Source organism: Dendrobates tinctorius, unplaced genomic scaffold, assembly GCF_039654945.1.
Source record: "Dendrobates tinctorius isolate UK_male_01 unplaced genomic scaffold, ASM3965494v1 ptg000107l, whole genome shotgun sequence".
Lineage (NCBI taxonomy): Eukaryota > Metazoa > Chordata > Amphibia > Anura > Dendrobatidae > Dendrobates > Dendrobates tinctorius.
The window spans coordinates 33,373,446-33,395,852 of record NW_027361775.1 but is presented as its reverse complement, the minus strand read 5'-3'; positions in this window follow the sequence as shown (position 1 = coordinate 33,395,852).

Here is a 22,407-nt window from a genome sequence, read left to right as displayed (position 1 = left end):
GAAATGACAGATCTTTATGAAAGGCAATAGCCACTCCTGCTTTTTTTTTCTCATTATTCGAGAAAAAAATTTGGGGATAATTTTTGTGTTTAAATCTCTGATTATCAATCTCTAGCAGATGAGTCTCTTGAATTAAGACTATATCTGCCTTCGAATTAACTGCCTCTCTCCAGAGAGCAAACCTCTTGAATGGGCTGTTTAGTCCATTTACGTTAAAAGACAAGATTTTTAAATCCATAACAAGCTAAAAGAAAGTTGACATATTGTTATCTGGAGGCTCAAGGTCCCCCATGAGACCCTCAACCTCACCATACAACAAGGATCATATATATTTTCATGTGTGTAAACCCAACATTGCAAAAACAATAGATGACTTTCATTTGTAACACCTGTAAAAAGACACTTAATGATCAACTGATACCTGAACATAAGGAAAAGAAAGGATTACAAAAACTTGAGAAAACTCGAGTCCAACTTCTAAAAAGAAGTGTTACTAAATGAGGTCTACTCAGTTAGTAATTGGGGGTAAAGATTAGGCCATAGACTCGGGCTGTAACCTACCCACGTTCTCATCTTTTCTTTTGGATGGACCAGGTAGTTGGAAGATGATTCGGATGGCGTGAGGAAACGTTCTTATTCTGTATGCTGCTCGGATCCTCCATCTGCGGGAGACCTAAATCTTGAAAAACTCTAACAGAATTATCTAAGTTAGACAAAGCATACGTAACATTGTTCTTTATCACCAACAATTTTGTGGGGAAACCCCATCTGTATAACACTTTGTTCTTCCTCAGATGTTCTGTAATGGGAAGGTATTCTCTTCTTCTTTGAAGTGTGGCCTTGGAGAAGTCAGCGAAGATCTTTATATCTTAATATGGCTTTGGGAGTCGAGCTTTTTGTTTGCTGATTCTGAGAACATCCTCTTTAGTTAGGTAATAGTGAAAAAATGCAATCACATCCCGAGGGGCCTTTTCTGGAGCATATTTGGATTTGGGCAATCTGTGAATGCGTTCAATGAGTAAGTTGCCCTTAGGGGCCTCAGGAAGTAGTGTGTGAAGCATCCTTTGGGTATAGGAGTCTAAGTCTCTATCCTTGATATTCTCAAGGATGCCTCTAAATTTAAGGTTATTCCTCCTACTTCTGTCCTCCTGCTCGGTTAGTTTAGCTTTTAAAAAGGCCACCTCCTCCTCTAGTGAATAATGTTCATCGATTAATTGGTTATGGGACACTACCATTTCCTCCATTTTGTTCTCTAGGAAATTCACTCTTTGACCCAGGCTGTCAATGTTATTTTGAAGAGTTGCATTACAGTATATTTATCAAATTGTGTCTGCACATTTTTTGCGAGTAAGCAGATCATGCTTTTAATAAAAAGTTCAGATGCATTATTTTCTGAGGCTTCAACTTGTAACATCGTTTGTAATATATGGTCTGCAGCTGGGCTTTTTGGTGATGAGGAAATAAATTCCTGTATTGGGGAGTCTTGTTGAATTTCTGATGAAGTGCTGCTCATATCGTCTTTTTCTTGTATTGAGTGTGCCCTTTTTTTTACTATGGGGGTGAGTGGCAGGTCTGATATGTTGGAGATATCTGGGCAGGATGAGGATTCTTTTAAAGTACTCATTTCTAAATTTAGAGCAGTCTGCATAGTAGATAAGCGCTGAGATCCTTTGTAGTTAGGAATTTGGCGTAAGTTGCGCAAATTGCGTATCTGCTGAGAAGTCTCACAAGTGTCATGGCCGCTATCGCGAGATTTCAAGCGCTTTTGCTGTGTAGTGCTAATGGAGTCTTTTAAAGCACTCCCTGGGCTCTCTAAAGCGGCGGTTTTTGCAGCGCTGGGGCCAGACTTGCTTCCAGCCTTAAAGGCTGTATGTTTTAGGCGCTGGGATGCTTGCACTGGTTTTACACTCACCGGCCTGGGGCTGCATGGAGAGAGCCGGGCGCCATCTTGGATTTTCAGTGCTGAGGGAGAGCCCTTGTTTTTCTTTAGCTTTTCAGCTGCTTTACTGCGGGAATCCATCCTTTGACCCCAGCGGTATGTTCTAGGGGTATTCCTATGCGATCTGTGTCAATCCTGGCCTCCAACTCGCTTACGTTATCGCTTGGTAGGTTGCCCTGGAACAGGAGCTCAGAGCTGCTGCATCCACTCAGGTCACAGGCTGGCCACGCCCCCCACGTAATCTGCCAACTTTGAAAAAACTGAGTAGAGGGAAAAAGTGCAATTATTTGACTGCTACAGGTATGCACCTTCACAGTCAACATTCGTTACTCTGGGAATCCCACTGCTCTAAAATGCGGACCAGCAGACCTCAAAAACCAACAGCCACCCCATCAATCGCATCTGCTGCTTCTTCCTCCTCTGTTACTGTGCTAAGCATTGTGATGCAGGTCTCCGACCGCAGAACCTCGGCTTCTTTACCTGCTCCAGTCAGGCTGAGTGAGAGCCTGTCAGCTTGCTCACAGCTTTTTCAATCCACATCTCCTCCTGCACTTCCCTCATGGTCCAGCAGTTTGTCCAGTTCACCGTACACCTCCCTCTCTCAGCCAGCCGACGTTACCGCAGTTGTGGTCACGTAAAAGATTGTTTCCTCCTTCACGTGATAAAGCTAAGAGGTTGAACTCCACCATCTCCAATCTGTTGGCCATGGAAATGCTGTCTTTCCGCCTGGTAGATACACATGGTTTCCGAAAGCTGATGGCCATCGCAGTCTCCCAGTACCAGTTGCTCAGCCACCATTACTTTTATTAGAAAGCTGTGCCTGTGCTACACCAGCATGTTGCAGACATCACCCACTCCTTGACGAAATCTATGTCTGCATTTCACCACAGACACTTGGACGAGTAAGCATGACCAAGAGAGTGTTACATCTCACTGACTGGGCACTGGGTGACTCTGGTGGTTGTGGGGGACAGGCAGGGAAGGTGCTGCTCCACAAGTCTTGGAATCCCCACGCCTTGCAGGACAAACCTCTATATTTCACACTTCCTCCAATGCAACTGACTCCTCCTCTACCTCGTCTAGGGCCTTCAACTGCACCCTCAACCTCTGCCTTAATGGGACATGCGTTCCAACAGTGGAGAACGAATCGCCACCACCTCCATACTGCGCAGCTCACAGCAATCAGGTAGTGTTAAAATTGAGATCGCAGTCATACAGCTGAAGAGTTGTGGACAGCTCTCCAGGCTGAGTTTAATCAATGGCTGTCTCCGCTGAATCGGCATCCATGGAAGGCCATGTCCGAAAACAGTGTGAACTTAGTGGATGCCCTATGCCAAGGCAAGCCCACACACGTGCCTTGCATGGTTCATATCCTCAACCTGGTGGCACAGTGTTTTCTCTGACAGTATCCTGGCCTGGGTGAGTTGCTGCAGAAAGCATGGAAGTTGGGTGCTCCCTTCCTCCGTTCACACCCATCAGGTCATCGACTTGCATCAACACAGAAATCTTTGTCCATGCCAGTTAACAAGTTGATATGTGATGTGCTGACACTTTGAAATTCCACTCTGATAACCATCCCCTCTCTGTTGTTCGTGGTTGGCGGAAGTGGGGAAACAAATATCAGTGTTACCCAGCCACCAACACAACATGGGCTTGGACCTCATGGAAGAGCCTGACATATGAGTGCCTTCTTGCTGCACTATCTCCAACATGATCCCCGTATAGTTATGATTCGAAACAGTTGGGACTACTCGGTTGCCACTCTGTTAGATCCACATTATAAGACAAAATTTTGCCAGATGATTCCCGCCCTAGAAAGGGACCCGCGAATGCTGCAGTTTGAAAACATGCATTTAAACAACCTTAAGAGAGGTTTTCCCAATGACAGCAGTGAGGCACACAGTGTGCATCGCAGCTCTAGACTTCCAAACTCCGGCACGTCAAATCGTCAATGCCAAAACATTAGCAGCAGCAGTTGTAGTGTAAGTTGCAGAAGCAATTTCTATGAGTCCTTTGACACTTTGTTTTAGACCAGTTCGTGCACCAGTCCAAATCTGACTCGTGGTGAACAAATGGAAAGGATGGTGCAGGGGTATCTAGAACTGAATATCAATAGCATCAGGGAGGGTTTGGACCCTTTCACATTTTGGTCTTCCAAAATGGATGAGTGGCCTGAACTCACCCCTTACACCTTGGAGGTTTTATCATGCCCGGCATCCAGCATTCTCTCAGAACATGTTTTCAGCGCTGCTGGTGGTGTCCTGACGATAAGCACAGCCGGTTGTCCCCTGAAAGTGTAGCCCGCCTAACTTTCATTAAGATGAACAAGATCCAAGGACTTTGCATCCCAATGGCAGACAGTACAGACTAGGCTATGTTGAAGTTTTTAGTGTGCTGCTTTGATCTTGCGTAATTGCCCTCTGTGATGTCTTTAGTGTGGCTTCTGTGCCTGCTGCAGATGTTAACACAAATTTGTGGAAATATGAACAGTCATGGTTGGTCTCCATCTGCTGGGTTGGCTGTAGTAGAAGTTGTGTTGGTCCCTATTATACTATTTCTACTCTCGTGAAATTGATGCCACTTCAGTGGTGTCAGGCCCTCATTTTTTGAAATTTTTTTTTTTTTTTTTTTTAATTCGTTTATTGAACCTCAGGACACAAATAATGTACAACATACATAATAGCTTATGATAACAAGCATTATACATAGCACACATGTTTCCGTCCAATGTAAAATACAATGCAAAGAGATTGCACACTCTTATAGATAAACAAGGCCAAATGTACATATCCTTCCAAACATACCTAAAGGATAATTGGCTATACATTTTCCAGCATGTGTATCAATCCAATTCCACAAGCCTTGTCGTATCATTCAGAAAATTCCTAAACTACAAACTACCACTACATCAACTAGTATCTCCTATTTCCGCAGCCTGGTCTCCTATATCAAATTATGTCGCATGTGATGTCTCAGCCTTGCAAAGTAAGATGAGAGGAATTCCACCTCTCCCAAATCTTTTCAAATTTGCCCGGGCATCCCCTATTTTGGTATAACGTGCGCTCATATGGAATAATCGAATTTACCAACTCGATCCAAAATCTAAGGGAAGGACATGAACCCCCCATCCACCGCAATGCCAGCACCTTTCCGTGCCATAAACAGCATCTCTCGCAGGAAGACCCCAGTATAGCTATTCCAAATCTCCTCCTCCCATACCCCAGACAAGCAGACCAATGGCTCTAGAGGGACAGGGGTTTGTACCAGGGATGTCAGTAGTGTAGTCACCTATTTCCAGTAATGTAGGATAGTGGGACATTGCCACACCATATGAATAAAATCCGCATCTGGCAAGTGACATCGCAAACATTCTGATGATTGGAGCCGACCCATCCTAAAAAGTTGCATCGGAGTCAAATATCATTGATTAATTATATATAATTGTATCATTCTATTGTTAGTAGATGGTGATACTCCAATCGGAGATTCCAGAATCTCCTCCCACTCCTCTCTTTGCGCATTAGGGATGAGTCTTTCCCACCTCCTCTTAATGGAGCTTATGGTCGATTCTGCCCCTACTGACAGCACGTATGTATACAAAGAGGATATGAGACCCTGGGGACCCTGCGAATTGAGGATTCCTATCAGAGGTAAAGATGAAATAGTACGGCCCACACCCCTACCCCTCATATGTGATTGAAGAGCCGATCTCAGCTGCAAATAACGAAAAAACTGAGATCTCGGAAAATCATGTGTGACCTGTAATTGTTCAAAAGACTTTAAGATCCCTCAGTCATACAAGTCTCCCAGTGAAGAGACGCCACACTGAATCCAAAAAACAGTGGATGGGCGATTCAACAACCCCGGAAAATAGTTATTATTCCACAGGGGCATTGAAGCTATAAAATCTTTAAACCCAATTACGTTCTTGATTTGTCTCCATATTAATCGTGCCAGCCGGAGCATGGGTAGCAGACGTGGGACATTAGTTTTCTCCAACTCAAGGAACACTAACGGGCAATCCGCTTGTGCAGCGTGAAGCAAGTGACTTTCAGAATTGGGGAGGCAATTACCCGGCATCCATTTACTTAAAGCTTTAGCCTGCCCAGTTAAGTAGTATAGGAAAAAATCTGGCAACGTCGCCCCACCTCCCTTCTTTGGTCTTTGTAAAGTGGACAATTTAAGTTTGGGCCTAGTTTTCCCCCATATAAAGGACGTGACCAGGGAATTGAGACTTACAAAAAAGGACCTGGGCACCGGTACCGCACTGTGCTGAAGGGAGTAGCTAAATTTAGGGAGTAGTATTATTATAATCAGGTTAATGCGTCCAGCCACAGATAATGGGAGCCTACTCCAGGGTGCAAATTTAACTTTATTCATTTTTTGAAATTTGAATACTAGTGATTGGGTATTCATCTGCTGGGTTGGGTGTAGTGGAAGATGTGTCGGTCCCTATTACACTATTTCTACTCTCGTGAAATTCATGCCACTTTGGTGGTGTCTGCCACTAATATTTGGAAATATGAACTCTCCTGGTTGGGTGTCCATCTGCTGCATTGGCTGTAGTGTAAGAGATGTCGCTCCTTATTATACTACTTCTACTGTGGTGAAATTGATGCCACTTTGGTGGCGTCTGCCATTAATTTTTGGAAATGTATACACTCCTGGATGAGTGTCCATCTCCTGGGTTGGCTGTAGTGGAAGATGTGTCTGTCTCTATTATACTATTTCTACTCTTGTGAAATTCATGCCACTTTGGTGGTGTCTGCCATTAATATTTGGAAATGTGAACACTCCTGGTTTGGTGTCCATCTGTCGGGTTGGCTGTAGTGTAAGGGGTGTCAGTCCCTGTTATACTATTTCTACTGTGGTGCAATTAATGCCACTTTTCTGGTGTCTGCCAGTATTTTTTTGTACTTAATTTGAAATTCAATTTTAAGCTGTAAATGCTGGCCCAGACCCTGATACCTCATGCATGGCTGCTTGCTGCTGTGCTATTATAAAATTTGTACTGTGGTTGAATTGAGGCCAATTTCCTGGTGTCTGCCCCTATTTTGATGTGTTTTGGCAGCTTTTGGGCCCGTTTGAAGGTGTTGTGTATGTGTTTCTTTTTGCCTCCCATTGACTTGAATGGCGTTTGATGAATATTCGATGAATAAATCGGCGAATATTGCAAATTTGGCGATCATAATCCGAACCGAACTTTGAAATATTCAGTCATCTCTTTTGAGGACAAATGGCCTCCATCCTTAAAATTTCTAAGACGGCAGTCCATTACAGCAAGGCCAAGCAGCAGACATTGGGGACAACAATGCTACAGACCGCCAGAGGGCGAAAACGACTCTCCACTGACCAGGATGACCGTCATCTTATTTGAATGTCATTTTGGCTTCAGAAACCGCTGGTGATAACAGCCCATGATTGTGGCCAGTCATGCATTTTTAGTAATGTCCACACTGTAGGAAAGATGTAGTATTACATGCCAGAAATTCTTGGTAGTTGTTTTCCACTCCGCTCTATAAAGGCACTGTCACACTTAGCAATGCACCAGCGATATGACGCAGTCAGGATCGCTGGTGCATCGCTAAGTGGTCGCTAGTGAGCTGCCACACAGGCAGATCTCACCAGCGACATAGCAGGGGTCGGGGGTCGCTACTTACCTGTCAGACGAGGCGATCCTGACGTCCTCCCGCCCGCGTCCACGCGTTGCTCATCGGCACCACAGGAAGCTGACGACGAGAAACGGCCCAGGATGTTCTCGCGCGATCAGCGATTATCAGCGGGGGAGCCGGTCGGAGGTAAGTATCAGACATAGCGATATCACTAGCAATATCGCTATAACGTCACAAAATCAGTGACGTTATAGCGATATTGCTAGCAATATCGCTTAGTGTGACAGGCCCTTAAAAGTTAGTTTTGAGCATTAGACCTTCCCCACTATGGCAGTCATATGTCCTATTAGACCTTATAGTCGGTATTCTTATAGTGAGACAACCCCTTTTATACTGTGTTTCCTTGTGATTTACATGTTTTTCTTCTTCCAAACAGGCAGATAGAATCTGTCCCCGTATCTGATAGAGACAACGCTAGAGACAACGCTATTATCTTGCCATCCTTGTCCCAAATGTCAGGTATGTCCTTGTCTGCAGCACCAACAATGGGAATGTTGACTTCAAGGCTCAAATATATCCACGTGGTTTTTATGTTTTCCATGTTTCATGTATAAATGTTGACTGTGTTATATTGACAACCTGTAATAACACTTCATTACCTATGTCTTGTAGATCACTCTGATATAGACACACATCTGGTCTCAGAGGATGAGGAGGATCGCAAGTCATCTCCAGAGTGTGCACCAAAATCCAGCACAAGTAGATTATGGGGTCATTACTGGGAGCTCCAGGCTGATATATGTGCACAACACCAAATAAAGGACAGGAATACCATAATATCAAATGCAACATCCACCGCCCCATGGTTAGCGGTCATTGTACTTTTGTCCTTAGAAAGTGCTGGTGATAGCAGCCCATGATCGAGGCCAGTCATGCATCTATAGTGCTGCCCCCACACTGTAGGAGAGATGTAGTATTACATACCTGACATAATTGGTAGTTGTTTTCCTCTCTGCTCTATAAAAGTTAGTTTAGAGCATTAAACCTTCTCCACTATGGAAGTCATAAGTCATATTAGGCCTTATAGCATAATTAGTGTTCTTATAGTTTGACAACCCCTTTTATACTGATGCCTTGTGATTTACGTGTTTTTCTTCTTCCAAACAGGCAGAAAGAATCTGTCCCCGTACCTGATAGAGACGACGCTATTAGCATCCTACCATCCTCGTCCTCACTATCATCAGGTATGTTCATGTCTGCAGCACCAACAATGGGAATGTTGACTTCAAGGCTCAAATATTTCCACATGGTTTTTCTGTAATAGGTCTCCTATGTTATTCATGATTCATGGATCACAATTATGTTGCCCATGGGCCCATACTGAATCCCTATTTCACTAATTTTGCACAATTGTTTTCATGGATTCTGTGAGATACGTTGCAGCGTCCAATGACCTACATCATCGTAAGAAGACATTATCTCCTATAATAGAATATTGCTCATCAGTGATGCACCACATGGTGGCACACAGGGCGCTTACTGCTCTATATCAGTGACACATCTAATGCCCCTCAGATGGGATTATGTATATTATATAGGACTTATTCTGTCCTATTATGATATAATACCAGATTATCAGGACTATAGGAGACAGGACTAGAACAATCCTACTATATACAGGAGACAAAGCAGATCCCATTAGGATATGTCATTACTGAGGGGTTTTTTTTTTTTTACTTTCTAATCAGAATTTCCAGCTCAGATGGAAAGAATATCTGCAATAAATTTGATTAAAGAAGAAAAATCAGAAACTAGAGAAAAGGGGAAAAAGAGACTAGGTAAGTGTGAGAATCAGCTCCATGTTGTGTGATGTCAGTAAGAATCATTCGTGGGGAGCAGATGTCATATGTCAGTGATGGGATTATCACATATATGATGGCTGACAATGATCCTGCCCTCTGTGTGATAGTATTCCTCTGCCGTCCGGCCACAGTGACCGCACAGTGATATAATGTCATATGGAGCCCCAATCACTCACATTATATGTACTTCTCTTCTCATAGGTTCCATCTTCCGCCGGATCTCATCATCTTTCCGGCGGGGATTATCCAGGGCAGCGCAAGTATTTGCTTGTTGTTACTGCTGCCCTAGAACCATCTGAAAAACCTAAGCATCCAGCGCCCTGAATTCCAGCAGATCCACCATCACTGCTGGACCATCCTTGCTGGACCTGTTTAGAAGCGGGACTAACTCCTAGCCGCGGTCTACGGACCAAACATTGGGCATGGGCAGGGCCTTGGGGGCAGATCCCAAGTGCACTCAACCATGTGAAATAGCTTACGCTCAGGAACATTGAGGGCTAGCGCTATCGGATAGCTCTACCCGTTCATTTCCTTTAGGAACAGAGCTATGGGATAGCTCTACCCGTGCACTTTCTTCATGGATAGCGCTATCGAATAGCTCTACCTGAACAGTATTAACGACACAGCTTTTTCATACACAAGGAGAGGTACACCAGGTAGTTATTTTTGCTGTTAGTCTGCACATACGCCAGTCTGGTGCGTGGTTACACCCCATTGCGAGGTCAGTCTGATGCGTGGTTACACCCCATTGCATGGTTCGTAATCTCAGCGCACTCCCGAAGGGCGCGCAATCACTCATTATTAACTAAAATAAAAAAAAAAAACCTTTGGTTTATTGAAATTTTTTTTCACATTTATCAAACTTAGCTATGTATTTTGTTATCTGATAAAATTCAGTACATACAGATACAGGCCGGTGGCCGGTTCATGCAGCCTTATATGTATATCCTTATTTATTGTAAAGGTGGCCGCACCTTATACTAAAAACACTTATTACCTTTTGTGTCCAACATTTTACTTATGGGTTGTAAATGTTTGAGCAGAATCATCACCTCCTCTTGTAGGAATTGAACTATGGGTTACTTTGTGATGTCTGACATTGTACCTGTAGCCTCTGAATTGTGAAATACCATGCAATAGTTACATTATGATGTTATTATTATTATTATATAAAATACCTAATAGTTTTATATTTATATTTGAGGACATTGATCAATTAAAATGTTTTTAGTCCATTTTTTCTTAATTTTTTTTTCAACGATTCTCCATAGAGAGTTATTATGTGTCAAGGGGCAGTAATAAGGCTATGGATGTGCCCGGCCAGAAATAAGGCTATGGATGTTCCCGATACTCAGGGATCGTTTACTGTGAGCCTTTTGTCTATGGCATTATACCCTCACATAGTCGTCCTAACTAGACCGTTAGACTGGCACCATCATCCCCCTCTAAACTGTGGATAGATTTGCCACTTTACAAAGAAAACATTGCTCACATATCGTCAGCCATGACTTTTGACAACACTACCAAAATATACAACGCAAACGAATGAATAACATGACCATATAAAACGGATAACAACATATTGCACTAAATCTCTTCATTATTACCACTATTTTTTAATGCAATACCTTATATCCAGAATATAGATTAATAACAACATAGGGAGGGAGAGTGGACAACTCTAATGCACCTATTGCTATGAAATGTTCTATGGTGCGAACTGGGCATTCGGGAAATAACAACTAATGCTGGGTGACTATGCCTGGTGCACCTTCCAACCGCATGGCTAGCAAGAATTCAACTGTGACCTCCATTTCTGTTTTGAAATATATTCCCTCATCCACATGTTCCCAGTTATAATGATACTGAATCCCAAATTTGCAGACATTAGAATATACACTGCTCAAAAAAATAAAGGGAACACTTAAACACCACAATATAACGCCAAGTAAATCAAACTTCTGTGAAATTAATCTGTCCACTTAGGAAGCAACACTGTTTGACAATAAATTTCACATGCTGTTGTGCAAATGGAATAGAAAACAGATGGAAATTATTGGCAATTATCAAGACACCCTCAGTAAAGGAGTGGTTCTGCAGGTGGGGACCACAGACCACATCTCAGTGCCAATGCTTTCTGGCTGATGTTTTGGTCACTTTTGAATGTTGGTTTTGTTTTCACACTCGTGGTAGCATGAGACGGACTCTACAAGCCACACAAATGGCTCAGGTAGCGCAGCTCACCCAGGATGGCACATCAATGTGAACTGTGGCAAGGTTTGCTGTGTCTGTCAGCGTAGTGTTCAGAGACTGGAGGTGCTACCCGGAGACAGACCAGTACACTAGGAGATGTGGAGAGGGCCGGGCAAGGTACGTGTGTGAGCTAACCTTGCCTTAGAGCCGCCACCAGGTTCCGGCCATTGTTACACACGACGATGCCTGGCTGTAGGTTCAGCGGTATCAGCCAAATATCTGACTGCTCCTTCAGCACTGTCCACAACTCTTCTGCATTGTGTGGTTTGTCATCTATGCAGATTAGCTTCAGCACAGCCTGTTGCCGCTTGGCTGAGGCAGATGCTGCTGCATCTGACTGATGTGTTCATTTCAGAGATGGAGGCTGAAGAGCAGAAGGAGGAGGAGGTGCAGGAGCAGGAGACTGTGGGAGCAACCCTGACTGACGTAGGGCCAGCAATCCTCGGCGTGGGAAGGAGGTGTTCCATCCCAAGGTCCGACAGGGTGCCGGCTTCTACTATATTAACCCAGTGTGCCGTCAGTGAGATGTACCGTCCCTGCCCACTGGCACTTGTCCACGTGTCCGTGATTGGGTGGACTTTACCAGTAACAGCATTGTTGAGGGCACGGGTAATGTTGTGGGACACATGCTGGTGTAAGGCCGGTATGGCACAACGGGAGAAATAGTGGCGACTGAGGACCGAGTACCTTGGGACAGCCGCTGCCATTAAGTTGCGGAAAGCTTCCATCTAAAAGGCAACATTTTGAGCACAAGCAGACGAGAGATGTGCGAATTAAGTACTGTGGCCTGTGGTGCATTGGCTGGGTATTTCCGCTTGCGTTCAATGAATGGGTTATAGACAACTGAAGGCTGGGCTGGGACAAGGACATGGACAGGCTTGATGACGGTGCTGCTTGACTGTGGGCAAGAACAGGTGCAGGGCTCGAGGCATCTTCACAGGCAAGTGGAACTGGGGATTGGCATGTATGCAAAACAGTGAAAGAAGAAGTGTTGTCACCTGCAGACAGTGTTCCTGGAGACTGTGGATCTGCCCACAAAGTCGGGTGCTTTGCTACCATGTGCTTAATCATGCTAGTAGTGGTCAGGCTAGTAGTTTTACTACCCCTGCTGATGCGGGCATGGCAATTGCTGCAAATGGCCTGTTTGGGGTTATCGGCAGAGCCCTTAAAAAATAACCGGATTCTGGAAGATCTAACACTTTGAATGGCAACTTCCGGCCTGTTGGTGTGACGGGGAACGGATGCACGCCTTCTGTCTGCGGCCACCACACTGCATCTTCCTGCCTGTTGGGGTGATATGCCTCCTTCCCCATGTGTGCTGCCTTGCTCGCTCTGCATGTCCTCCTGCCAGGTTGGGTCAGTCACTATGTCATCCACCACCTCGTCTTCCACATCCGCACCCTGCTCCTCCTCCTGAGTTTCTGGCAATTGTGTTTCATCATCCACCTCAGGTGACCGTGGCTGCTCAAAGATTTGTGAATTGCTACATGGAATATCATCTTGCCCCGCTTCAAGTGGAGCGGGCTAGAGGCACGAATCTACAAATGGATGACTGAACAGCTCTTCTGAGTGTCCGAGTGTGGCATCAGTTGTCTCAGGGCACTCGGCATGGTGGGAGGAAGGAGGAGCAGGGTGAGTAATATGCAGTCCACACTCATGGCTACTCAGACTTAACTGTGTGGAAGACATGGTGGTGTTGGTGGCTAAGTGACTTGAAGCATTATCCGCTATCCAACCAACAACCGTTTCACACTGCTCTGGCTTCAATAGTGTTGTGGTGCGGTCCCCTAGAAACTGAGACAGGAATTTCGATCGCGAAGATGTGGGTCTTTGCTTTGGCCCACTGTAAGCTTTGCCACGGCCTCGTCCTCTGCATGCACCATTAGCATCATGTCCTCTTCCCCGTCCCTTGCCTTGCCCATTTTAAATTGAGTAATGAAAGAGGTAAAAAGCTGCCTACAAATGGATGTCTTTAGAGAACAATTGGATGTGGTAAGTACTGTAGGCCTGGAAAGTTAAGATTTTTCCACCACAGATACACCAGGCCTCTGCCTGAGATAACAGACTGTATTCCTTATTCATCTTTTTTTTGGATACAAAAGACTGCTGGATATAACAACAGTGACAGGCAGGCGAAAAATCAAACAGCCATAAACTGCCCAAAGTTTGAGCACGCACAGATAGTAGCTGGCACGGAGAGACCACTACAATGAATGTGTGGCCTTTTTTATTTTCTGGGCTAAATTCTCGTGTATTTAAAGCAAAGTGACAGGCAGCCCCTAAAAATAAAACAGCCGTAAACTGGCAAGAGTTTGAGCACACAGATATGAGCTGGCACGCAGGTATCACTACAATGTTTGTGTGGCTTTTTTATTTTGTGGGCTAAATTCTCGTGTATTTAAAGGAAACCAGTCACCCCCCCAGAAGTTTTTAAGTAAAAGAGCCACCTTGTGCAGCACTAATACTGCATTCTGTCTAGGTGGCTCTTTTACTTAGCGTCCCTTCCACCGCAGAAATAATCGTTTTTAAAATTGTTCAAAAATACCTGATTTTTGACAGGGGGGCAGGTCTTTCCCCCTCTGACAGACGTCTCGGATCCATCAGTCATTTTACATTTGGCGCCGCCTCCTCAGTGTTCTTTTGAAATGCTGGCGCCTGCGCTGTACTATAGTTTCGTGGGCATGCGCAGTTAGCGCTGCCCGACGTGCCCATGCTCTCAGATCACATCCTGGCCTTCATATCGCACGGCCATAGATCCCGCCCCGCAGTCGCTTATGATTTAGTCACACTGCGGGGCTGGGAATCTTGGGCATGCGCAGTAGTTCTCTGCAGCTCTCATGCCCAAGATTCCCAGTCTGTCAGAGGGGGAAAGACCTGCCCCCTGTGAAAATTCAGGTATTTTTGAACAATTTTAAAAACTATTATTTCTGCGGTGGAAGGGACGCTAAGTAAATTAGCCACCTTGACAGAATGCAGCATTAGTGCTGCACAAGGTGGCTCTTACTTAAAAATGCCTGGGGGGGCGACAGTTTCCATTTAAGTAAATTTCAGATCTCTCTTGCAGGTCTTTGACCTGGTGGATACCTGGAAGGTACAAGACTTCTTTTAGGGTGCTTTTATATTGCGCTTAGGGACACGCTCTGTGGTCCCATCGGGGCATAGGTCCTAACCCCCCGCAAATTGGGATTTGGACGTATGAGCTGGCAGAGCGAATGTGCACTCTGACATGGACCATTTGCGTGAGTGTACACCTACTGGAGGCGAACACTCATGCCTAGTAGACTGCATCTGGGTGTCCGCCTCCAGCGTACATGCCAGAAAATGATGCATGCTAGAAAGCAAGTTTTCTCTGCCTGCACCATTACAGTCTGTGGCTTCGTTGGCACATACATCCAAATCCAGTTTTGAGGGGTGGGTGGTTCGAACATATGCCCGAGGTGTCCCTAAATGATTCATTCTGCAGGATCAATCATACATTTACCTCTAAATCTTATCTCCCATTGAAAACCTCTCTAAATATTGGTTGTTGCTCTTGGTCTGATCATAGTCATTCTTATCTGCCATTCACTAATCCCAAGCAAAACACAAAAGAATTGCTGCTTGAATGATTCTTTTTTCACTTCTTCAGACACTTTCACACAAATTCAGGCTGAATTACAATATTATCTTGATTTAAATTTTTCCTCTGTCTCTCCACTACTCAGGTTACCCTCTGGGATGTCCACAGTGACTTTTGAATATTTTCAAACCTAACTGCAAATTTAGGTGCCTAAAGGGCCTGTCACACTAAGAGATATCGCTAGCAATATCGCTATAACTTGTGACGTTATAGCGATATTGCTAGCGATATCGCTGTGTCTGATACTTACCTACGACCGGCTCCCCCGCTGGTTATCGCTGATCGCGCGAGAACGTCCAGGACTGTTTCTCGTCGTCAGCTTCCTGCGGCGCTTCCTGCTGTGACGACGAGCGACGCGTGGAGCCGGGCGGGAGGACGCAGGATCGCCCCATCTGACAGGTAAGTAGCGACCCCTGTCCCCAGCGATGTCGCTGGTGAGATCTGCCTGTGTGGCAGCTCACTAGCGACCACTTAGCGATGTACCAGCGATCCTGACCGCGTGATATCGCTTGTCGGGATCGCTGGTACTTCGCTAAGTGTGACAGTACCTTTAGAGGAGACTTGGAAAATAGACCCCGCTATTGTAAATGAATCTCAAATTATGCTGAAGTTGTATTGAAAAAGACAGTCTACCCAACCAAATATTATACATTAATCTACTGTAAACAAGTACATTTTCCAAACTTCATTCAAGGTTCTTAGGTATAGTTTTGATCAAAATGTACAAGCCCTCTGCTATGTCATCGTGAACCTCTTTGAGGATATTTAACCCATTAGGTGACGTGTAGAGGCAGCAACCATTCATGCCATGATACTGCACCAGCATGGAGATCGACTAAAGTAACCCACAGCCCCACCGCTGCTGGGCAAAGCCCACAAACCTATGGTCCACACCACCCCCCAGAGACTGTCTCACAGCAACAATAACCAACACACAGCACTAAGTTATGAAAGAGCGGACTTAAATAATTATAGTTAACAGACCAAATGGATAAAACTGACTTGTTGATGTAAAAGAAAATTCTGTGCTTGGGATAAAAAAAATCTGGTTCACTCTTAGCCCATAAACTCGCTATGTGGTCGCTGGTGAGATGCCAAACAGTCAGCTCTTCCCAACGACGCAGCAACGAAACGGCGAACCGTAGCGACCTTTCGAACGATGTCATTGGTCGTTGGGACCCTGTCACATAGCAGCTACTCTGACGATTCAGACCTCGAATCAACGCAAATCCACGCCTATGTGTCTCGCTTCTGAGTCGCTAACGAGGTCGTTGGTAAGGTGTCAAATATACCGATGCATGCTACCCAGCGGGACCTCAATAATCCAAAAAATGTCCAGCTGATTCCAACTCGACCAGCGATCTCACAGCAGGGGCCTGGTTGCTGCTACCTGGCAAACGTAGCGAGATCGCTGCTGAGGTCGCTGTTGCCTCACAAAACTTGTGACTCAGCAGCGATCTCGCTAGCGATCTCGCTTAGTGTGACGGAGGCTTAAGCCTAAAAATATAGAGCACTTCTTTCTGTCTTAACTAGTGTCACTTTACGCCAAGTCTAATAGCTTTTCTCCTAATCACGCCAACTCTCTCGCAGATAGTCTCTCCCTCCCAAAGACAACAATCAAACATAAGTCTTAAAGGCCCCATCTCACATAGCGAGATTGCTGAAGCGTCACTGATTTTTTGACGCAACAGCGAACTCGCCAGCGATCTCGCTACGTGTGACACGTAGCAGTGACCAGGCCCCGGCTGCGATGTCGCTGATCGTGCTCGAAAGTCCTGGGCCATTTTTTGATCGCTGATGTCCCGCTGGCCAGCATGCACCGCTGTGTTTGACACCGACGAGCGACCTCGTTAGCGACTCAGAAATCATGGACACAGGCGGGAGTCGTCAGAATCGCTGCTGTGTAACAAGGTCCCAACGACCGCTGAGGTCATTATAAGGATCGCTGGATTGTTGCTGCGTCATTGGGTAAGTCTACCTGTTTGACGGCCATGTAGCGAACATGTAGCGACGCACCAGCGATCCTTACCTGGTCGTATCGTTGTCGGGATCGCTGGTGCGTTGCTATGTGAAACGGGACCCTTACAGAAGAAGACATGCTTCTAATGGAAGTTGCCTGGGCTATTATTTCTCGCAAAATGTCAACAACTCCACAACTGAAAGGCTTTTGCATATGCTATTCAAAAAAAATCTGATATTTTGCCTTCTCACATCGCCAACTTGTATAAAGTTACAAGATCAGGCTCCCAAAGCCTTACATCATCTCTATTAGCTACATAGTTATGGACATGAAGAGGTTTCTTGTTGGGTTTAGGAATAACAACTACAGTCCAATTTTCTTCCTTAATATAGATATAAAGCTTCTAGCTAAAATCTTAAGGGCATGTCACACTAAGAGATATCGCTAGCAATATCGCTATAACTAGTGACGTTATAGCGATATTGCTAGCGATATCGCTATGTCTGATACTTACCTCCGACCGGCTCCCCCGCTGGTTATCGCTGATCGCGCGAGAACGTTCAGGACCGTTCCTCGTCGTCAGCTTCCTGTGGCGCTTCCTGCTGTGAAGACGAGCGACGCGTGGAGCCGGGCGGGAGGACGCAGGATCGCCTGGTGTGACAGGTAAGTAGCGACCCCCGTCCCCAGCGATGTCGCTAGTGAGATCTGCCTGTGTGGCAGCTCACTAGCGACCACTTCGCGATGCACCAGCGATCCTGACCGCGTCATATCGCTGGTCGGGATCGCTGGTACATCGCTAAGTGTGACAGCACCTTTAGTTCAAGTTCTTTATCTTAACTGATTCAAAAACATTTATCAGGCTTCATTCCCATTAATCAGGCTAGTGTTAATATGAAGGGCAGTTCATCCAGCGCTAGCCTACATAAAATTCATTGCATCTCATTCTTTTGCTTTTCATTTAATTTTTTAGCAGTTTTGCTCTGGCCAAGTTGGAAATAAAAAATAAAAAAAAAACACTTCCTGGGCTGAATTTCATCCCTTTATAATTCTTTTATGGCAGAAATGCAATATTCTGGCTACACTACTGATTGATTTGTGGCATAATTCCTTTAACCCATTCAAACCCCCAAGACCGTTTCCACCTTTCTGGTCAGGCAAAATATTACAATTCTGACCAATGTCACTTTATGTGGTAATAACTCTGGAACGCTTCAACGGATCCCACTAAGACTTTTTTTCATGACATATTGTACATCATGATAGTGGTAAAATTTGTTGGATGTCAGTGACAAATACAATTAGTACAGTGCAAATTACTGCACATGTATTTAGTAAAAAATTATTTTTCAGAAAAACATGGTGTGGGCTCCCGTGCAATTTTCGTAACCAGCAGAGGGAAAGCCGACGACTGGGGCCAGATGTTTATAGCCTGGGAAGGGGGCAATACCCATGGAGCTTCCCAGGCTATTAATATTAGCTCAAGAAGTGAACTTATATTTCCTTAAAATTAGACTTTAATAATCCAATATTAAAAATCACCTACCCAATGAAGAAAATGGTAAAATACCAATACACAATAGCGATATCAGAGATGCCGGATGCATGATGAATGAAGCATTTCTGGGGCGGCTGAGAGCTGATGTTTTTAACCAGGGGGGCCAGTATCCATGGTCCCTTCCTAGGCTATTAATATCAGCCTGCAGCTTTCTGCATAGCCTTTGCTGGTTATTATAGGGGGACCCCACGTCATTTTCTTGGGGGGTCCCCCATTTTAATAGCCCTTAAAGGCTAAGTATACAATTGTGAGCTGATATTAATAGCCTGGGAAGCTCCATGGGTATTACCCCCTTCCCAGGCTATAAACATCTGCCCCCAGTCGTCAGCTTTCCGTCTGTTGGTTATGAAAATTGCGCGGGAGCTCACGCCATTTTTTTCCAAAAAATAATCTTATTAAATAAACACATACAGTAATTTGCACACACACTGTACTAATTGTATTTTTCACTGACATCTATATATCTATCTATTCTATTTGTATTTACTGTATGTAATCCATTTCATCTATCCTGTCGGCTCCTGCAGTGATTTTACAGAACACAGCAGATGAATTATCGACTTTTCTTCTATCTCTCTATGCCATATAAATACACATATTATGTATACATCTATTCTATGTGTATATATCTATTCTAATTTGTCACACTATTATTATAATGTACACAACAGATGATTTGCCGGCTTTTCTTGTATCTATGCAATATAAATACATATATATATTTGTGTGTGTCACTGACATCTATATATCTATGTATTCTATATGCTATATGTTATACTGTACGCAACAGATGATTTGCCGGCTTTTCTTGTATCTATGCAATATAAATACATATATATATATATATATTTGTGTGTGTCACTGACATCTATGTATTCTATATGCATATATCTATTCTATTCTAACCGGTCTGTGATTTTTCCGTACACCGCAGATGAATTGCCAGCTTTTCAAAGGACACCGGTGTGTAAACATCGTACAGCACTCGCATGGTCTGTGTGGTGTCCAATTTTTTCTCGCATCCATAGGCTTGCATTGGCGAGACTCGACCGACATACGCATAAAATTACAGCATACTGTGATTTTACATGCCCGCAGAATACGCCCGAGAAAAAATACGTTGATGTGAGCAGCGCCATAGATTAACACTGGTCCGAGTGCTATGCAATGTTTTCTCGCATACCACCCCTTCGTATTAAACGGTAGTGTGACTCCGGCCTTAGGCTGGGCTCTCATTACGTTTAGACAGTCCGTTAGACGGACTGCAATACACCGCGGCATAATGCGGTGTAACACAGTCCGTTAACGCTGCCATTGCCCTCCACTGTCGGGCGCATCACGACCCATGCCGTAAAGTGGCACGCGTTCGCGATGTGCCCTCATTCAGTGATGGAGCCTCGGATGCGGGCTGCAGCATCTGAGGCTCCGTCACCGCTAGTGCAGATGACACATCTGCGCTAGCAGGTATAGCATAACGCGATCGCATTATGCTAAACCGTTTAACTAGCCCATCAACACTATGCGTTGAACGGGCTGGTTAAACGCAATGTGAACCTGGCCTTATAGTAATGATGAATGTACTATAGCACAGGACCTTTATCCTCATCTCAATGAATCACACCAGCGCTGTACAATGAGCTCAGTGGCCCAATAATCCATTTGATGAAGATTTATCAAGATAATTTGTACTAAAAAAAGGTGGATGGCTTAACATGCAACACAATGTTCCAGAATTGTGGCGCAGATTTCTGGCATAAAGTAAGTCAACTATAATAGGTGGTAAACAGATTAGATCTTTATCAAAGCCAAAAAAATTGAGCCAGAGCATATGTTGGTGCAAGTGCAATGCATAAGTGCGCATTCACACTGTGGTAATTTAAGAAACAGAACCCAAGATAAAAACAAAATGAGCAAATACCCTGTAGTAGGTAAAAAAAAAAAAAGTACATATAAATAATATAGGGTACTTAGTCAACAAAAAAAAGTAAAAGCCATCCCTTCACGACAGGTTGTGCCCCAAGGAGGACGGTACCTAATAGTTCAACGCATTGTGTCCGAAGACGCAAAAAAAGTTGAGGGAAGAGTAGGAGCTGGGTACAAGGCTGTTCAGACACTGTCTGTGGAAATCTATATAAACAAAATGAACAGCCCCGCCCAAAAAAGGGGGAGCCATGCCTCTTGTTTTTACAAAAAATTAAAAAAATTAAATCAACAAAATTGAGCCAGAGGATATATTGGTATAAGTTGTTTTTTTTACTTTGTACAAACAAGAGGCGTGGATCCCCTTTTTAGGGCTGTTCAATTTGTTTAAATAGATTTCCATAGGCAGGTGTCTGAACAATCTGGACCCAGGTCCTACTCTGCCCTTATCTAATTTTTAAGTCTGCTGACACATAGTGAGGTGAATTACAATAGCCAGGTACCATCCCGATTGTGTACACCTTGTCATGGTGGGATGGCTTTTATGCTTTTTAATCAAAACAATGTTAATTAAGTCCCCTATGTTATTTGCATGTACTAATACTTATATGCTTACCACAGGGTATTTAAGATAAGATAATCCTTTAATCATCCCACCATGGGGAAATTCAGAGCATTACAGCAGCAAGGCAGGAATAAGTACAGATACAGATGCATAAAGGCATTACATTGACAGTAGGTAGGTACATATACAAAAAAAAAAAAAAAAGATATAACCGGACTATCACAACTTGGGATCTATCAGTTCACTGTTTGGGTCGTTCTCAAGTTTTGGACAGTGCTTGTTATACAGCCTAACTGCAGCAGGAAGGAAGGACTTTCGATAGCGCTCCCTCTCACATTTAGGATGAAGTAGCTGACAGTACTGCACATCTTTGTCACGGTCTCATGCATGGGATGGGAATCATTCTGCACTATGTAGCTCACCTTGGCCAGTATCCTCCTGTCACCTACTTCCTGATCTGGATCAAGGGGGTATCCCAGGACAGAGCTGGCCCTTCTAATCAGTTTGTCCAGCCTATTCCTGTCCCTGGTTGATATGCCACTACCCCAGCACGCCACACCAAAGAAGATGACTGATGCCACAACAGAGTTGAAGAAGGATGCAAGGAGTGCCCCCCTAACTCCGAAGGCTCTCAGCCTTCTGAGCAGATAAAGCCTACTGTGGCCCTTCCTGTACACTGCATCCAAGTGATGGGCCCAGTCAAGCTTATTATTGAGGATCACACCAAGGTACTTCTAAGTGTCGACTATCTCAATGTCATTTCCCTGAATGTTCACCACTACTGGTGGATTTTTTCCCTTGCGAAAGTCCACCACCAATTCCTTGGTCTTCCTGGAATTAATCCTAAGGTGGTTCCTCTGACACCACTCCACAAAAGCTTGGTTAGTATCTCTGTACTCTCTTTCATCTTCTCCTGTGATGAGGCCTACTATAGCAGAGTCATCAGAATACTTCTGCAAGTAGCAGCTAGATGAGTTGCACTTAAAATCTGCAGTGTACAGTGTTAAGAGAAAAGGGGCAAGAACTGTACCTTGAGGTGCCCCTGTATTGCAGATCACCGTGTCTGACACACTGTCCCGAACCTTTACAAACTGAGGTCGGTTCGTGAGGTAGTTAAGGATC